We start from the raw sequence: 5,720 nt of genomic DNA on the forward strand, positions 1-5,720 counted from the left end.
GTAGACCAGGCTGGCTTTGAACTCACAGAGATCTTGCCTGCCTCTTCCTCCCTGAGTGCTGGGATTATAGGCACGTGCCACAATGACCAGCAGGCAATGGAAGCCATTCTTAGTCAAACCACCACAGCAACTGAAAGCAAGTTTCTTCTGGTGGTCCTTATGGATAGGTACTGAGAACAAGGCATTTGCCAGATCTACAGCTGCACACCAAGTACCAGGAGATGTGTCAGTCAGCTTGAGTAAGGGCACCTCGTACGGCACAGCAGCTGCGACCGGAGCCACAGCTTGACTGAGTTTTCAGTCGTCAGCTGTCATTCTCCACAGTCCACCTGTCTTCTGCACTGATCGGAGACTTAAAGGGAGACGTAGCAGGAACCAACAGCCCTGCATCTTTGAAGTTCTTCATGGTGCCACTAATTTAGGGATGCGATACCATTTTTGATTCATTATTTCCTTGGCAGAAGCAACTCTAAAGGCTTCGATTCAGCTTTTCCGGCCACAGTGGCCCTCACCTTACAGGTAGGGAAACTAATGTGAGAATTCGGCCAACTTCTAAGTATATCTATCTCAGCTATACATTCTGGAACTGGGGAAACCACCACAAAATGAATTCAGGGACCCACTGAACCTGCTGTGAGTCAGACTTCAGCCAAAACTCCATAAGCCCTACTTTAACTGGAGGACCAAGGTGTTTCTTCTATTCTCCTGGAAGGAGCATCAATTCAAAACCAGTATCTGAAAGACCCCAGAACCCTACCTTATTTAGGGTTCTTCAATGCTCTCTATCCCTTCCGCCCACTGAGCAGAGGTATGGGAGAAAAGAATGTTATTAGAAAAAAGGGGGTTGTATATCTTTTTAGAAGTAGTTCCTTGGGGTGAGTCCACTCTTCGTTGTCTGGATACCAGTAGTCCAGTCCAAACACCAACACCAAATAGCAACACAAATCAGCACGATTCATGAGATCGGGACCAGTCAGCAGAAGCCACAAGACTCAGTTGGATTGCCCCGAGATGTCCTCTGGAATGTTTCTCTGTACAGTCAAGTGTTGAAGCATGAAGACCAGTGCAGCGATGTGGATCCAAAAAGCCATGTCTCACTGTGCGTGGGTTTCTATATATCTCTTCCCGTCAGTCTGCCCACGGGTGTTCTCAGCTGGCCAAAGTCGTGCCCCTCTCTCAGGCCAGCCTTCAGCAAAACATCACATGACACAACTGAGTCTTCGAAAAAAAACCTGGAAACTTCCGCTTGAAAAAAATACAGCAGGCTTCTCATCTGTTTCATACTTGGAGACACACGATTGATTAGCCAGTACCAATGAGCCGTGTCACCATACAATTTGCCTTGCCTGTGCTGACCGTTACGAGTTAAGCCACCATGGACGTTGCGTGGTCGAAGCTGCCCATTGCAATGACTGCGATCACCTGGGGATTCAGTGCTGCCAACTGTCCCCTGCTACCCTGGGGTTCAACTAAACCTGCTGCATTTAATTCATCCCACTGAACAGCAGGATCTCTAGTCCCAAGGTCTGGCACAATGAAAAGAGCGACAAGAAAGCTCTTCAGGTGTCCTGGAGAGAGTCTCATTACGTAGTGTCCTGTAGAACCAGTGAAGGTCATCTCTTCCGGGCCTTCCCATGGCAGAGGAGCAGGTTTTACACAGTGGATCCCACCCTAGCACTGCCATTTCCCTGAGCTTTCAACTCTTTTCATCAACACTAAGTCAAGGGATATCATCCATCTCCAGTTCCTTTTCAGTGGGCCATCTTTTGACAAATGCTTCGGCAAACATTCAAATACATTTTTGATACCTTTATACAATGCACGAGCTTTTCTATTAAACCTAGCATCGCCACACGGTCGGCCCACATCAAGGAATTCAGCCTGATCTAGTTTTATGTTCCTTCCACCATTATCCCACGCTCTTAAAATCCATTCCTACACGTTCTCCTAGACTTCTGAATGCGCAAACTTACTAAGCTGTTGAGCACTGTAGTATGGGCTACACTTTCTATCTCCTCCCTAGGAGCCTGCCTACCCTTTAGTCTGGTTATAGGTCGAGGCAACTATTGGTGGGCCCTGTGGGACATCAGCATTGTCTTGCTTGGCATCTCCTTTAGGGAAAGCCCACTGATGGTTTAGCAGACAATGAAGGATTAATTTCCTCATTCAAAGGTGGAAAAAGCAATGTTTCAGGAGGTGGGGTACACCTTCTGCTGAGGGTGGAAAGATTGCTTCCTCAGGTAAGATGAAATCTTGAGGATCTGAGGGTTCAAAGTTCTCAGCCTCATTAGGGTCCTTCCACACATCTCCATCCCAAGTTACAGGATTCTCTTCTGTATCAATCAATGCCTTTATGTGTTTGTGAAATTGATAACCAAGACTATCCATCACAATGTATTTGCACCAAAGAATGGGTTTATATCATGACATTTGCATACATAGCCACAGTGTACTTTGACCCTCAGTCCCCTGCACCCTGCGTTGTTCTCTTCTGTCCACGCACTGGTAACTTCAATTGACAGGAAGTCCCTCAGGCTGAAGAAATGGCTAACTCAGTAAAGGGGAGAAAGTATTTCTTACAGTTTGGATATAGAGACTGAAAGAGAAGAGTCAGAGATGACATTAGAGTTTTTGGACAAAGCAACAGGAAGTATAAAGTCCCTTTGATTGGGATGAAGAATGGCTACAGAGGCGACTGTTCAGGAGTGGGCAGTCAGAGGTCAGTTTCAGACAAGCTAAGTTCAAGTTACCTATCAGCAGTGGCGTGCTAGTAGATGATTAACAGCTATCTGCTGAGGAGAGACAACGGAGAGCATGTATGCGTGTGTGGGTGTGGCTGTACATGTGCGGTGTGAATGTACACATGAAAGTTTACTGATCGTGAGATATGTCACCCAATAATAAAACATCCAGTACTCCTTATAGAAAATTCATGTGTGTGTGTGTCTATTACTGAGCTGTATCCCCAACACAGGCTTTGAATATTATCTTTGTTCCATTTATATAATTTAAGTTTCAGTAATGGCTATGGTTAATAAGATCCTTGCAAAAGTCCTTAAAAATATATAACACTTGATCTTTGAAGCTGGCTCAAGCCACCATTCTTTTGTGTCATGAGGCTGGATACAGGAGTATAGAATTGGAAGAGACCTATGTCAGAGCTATGCATTTGGGTATGGACAACATGCAGAATATTTAGTCAGGAGACTGGAAGGAGATGGAGAGTTGGTATAGACAGACAAAAGGACCAAGGGACAGCCTTTGGGACTTCAACATTCAGCATTGGGAAGATGAAGACATCAGGGAAATGAGCAGGACCAGAAAGGCTGAGATTAGTTAGAGGGAGAATGAAGCAACTCTGAGTACATGGAGGCCAAGAACCTGACTAATATGTTCCAGGGCGGAGAGCCACAAGCTAGTCAAACGCTGCTGATAAATCTAAAAAGATTAAGGCTGAAAACTGAACATTGGGTTTGGCAGCTTGTCCTCAACGAAGGGACTCAAGCGAAGCAAGCAAGAAAACGATGGAAAAATGCTTTTCTTCCCCAAGGTTTTTGCTGAGATTTCTGTCCGTCCCTTACATTTTTGTTGTTGTTTTTCGGTTCTTTTTTGTTTGCTTATTTTGTTTTGTTTTCCAGACAGGCTCTCACTGTGTAGCCCTAGCTGTTATAGAACTCACTCTGTAGACCAGGCTGGCCCCGCACTCACAGAGATCTACCTGCCTCTGCCTCCCAAGTGCTGAGATTCAAGGTGTGCACAAGTGCTCATGGCTTCCAACCCTTACCCTTGTGTCAGGCTCCTCCCCTGCCTACAGGCTTCTTGAGTCAGAGCCTGGAGAGGAAGCTCAGAGGATAGACGTTTATTTACAAAGGACTGCTAGGTGTTAGTAGCGTGGCTACACAGAGAAACTCTGTCTCAAAAAGCAAAACAAAACAAAACAAACTGCCAACAAACCCTAGCAACAACACGAAGAGATTGATTTCAATCATGCAGGTAGGTAGAAGGCAGGAATAATTCAGGAAGCTTTTCTGAGCTGTCAACACCCCTTGACCTAAAATTGGTGCGGTTAGTTACCACAAAAGAGCTTCAAGCCAGCCGTGGGCCTGCTCACAGGGACATGACCAGGGAATTCATTTCCTGGTTTACCCCTGCCCTCTGTAATCACCTTCAAGGCTGCTCCCGCTTGAACCTATGTGAAAGGGGAGAAGAATAATCTCCTGTCAACAGTCCGTGTGCTAGAGAGTGTCAGGTCCCAAAGAAGCTCAGGAAAGAGGCAAAGCGTTCACCTCAGTTAGTACCTGTGGCCCCACTCAGCCCTTCTCTCCCGCCCCACCCCCTACCTTAAACCCAGGGGCTTCCCCCAACTTCTGAGTACCTTGGCTCTCCCTTGGTCCTCTTGGCCCTCCCTCCTCTCTTCTCTTCTCTCTCGCTCTCCCCATCACCCTCTCTCCTCTCATGGGTCGCCTCAGTCTGGACCCTTCCAGATGTCTCTGGCTATGCTCTCCCTCATAGTTAGCATAAAAACCTTCTCCTCACCCAGGCCTTGGAGCAGCCATGTCCTCGTTTTCATTCAGATAGGTAGTGAGGGAGACAGCTAGAAGGTACCCAGCCCAGAACCCCACGCAGAAAAACAACCTTCCTCGAGAGTGTAGATCCGTGCTAACTCACTTGCTTGGTTGGTGCCCACAAAGCTTTGGTCCCAGCCCGGCACTGCAAGTAAGTGCAAAGCCCAGGGTGGAGACATGTGCCCTTAATCCCAGCACCTGGGAGGTGGGTGTGGAAGGACCAGGAGCTCTTCGCTGAATATTGACATCAAGGCCAGGCTAAGTAACAGGAGACCCTGCCTCCACCACCGCCCCCAAAAAGAAGTCACATCGTGAAACTATGTCATTTTATTCTACATACGTTAGTTTGAAGCCAAGTTGGGAACCAATGAGACCCTGAATTTAAAAACCCAAACGCATACATGCTTGCATACGTTTATAAAAACCCAAACGCAAAGCAGCAGCTTCTCTCTGAGTTCCTTACAGCAGCCCTCTGGTCCATGCTTCCCTGCACTGAAGCACTTAGCACGCAATCCTCAGCCTTGCCTGCATCACAGACTCACCCAGGAGTTTTAAAAACTTGCTCACATCTAAGCCTCACCCTAGACCAGTTGAATCTGATACAGTCTCAGTGTTATGCTTTTAAAACCTTCCGGGCGATTCTGGTGCAGCCATGATTCAGATGCCTGTGAGCTGCAGCACAGGGCCCAGCACAGAGAGGGTCTGAGGGTTCGAGAGCTCGCAGTAGAGAGTGCCTTAGGAGTTAGGAGGTGGGGATGGAGTGGTGGGGAGCCTGCCTGATGTGCACACTGGGTTCAGTTCTCAGCTCCACCTATATACAACAGCGCGTCTGGGATTTCCTTATAGTTGTGGTGTGTATCTGGTGTACATAACATCCAGGGCATTATTTTCCAAATGGTGAGTAGCAGCCCGTCAGCAGGCCATGGAATTAATTTAGTGGTTCACATTGTCCTGGGGAAAAATAATTAGGTAGAAAATTTGGGGCTGGCAAGATGGTACAGCAAGTAAAAGGGCTTGTTGTCAGGCCTGACGGCCTGAGTCTGTTTCCAGGTACATACAAGGGTGGAAAAAAAGAACTGACTCCCATAAGTTGCCCTTTGACCTCTGTATATGTGTGCATGTTCACACACACATGCAGACACGCATGCTAAAAGA

This window comes from Psammomys obesus, unplaced genomic scaffold, assembly GCF_907164565.1.
Source record: "Psammomys obesus unplaced genomic scaffold, mPsaObe1.curated_primary_1811, whole genome shotgun sequence".
Taxonomy (NCBI): Eukaryota; Metazoa; Chordata; class Mammalia; order Rodentia; family Muridae; genus Psammomys; species Psammomys obesus.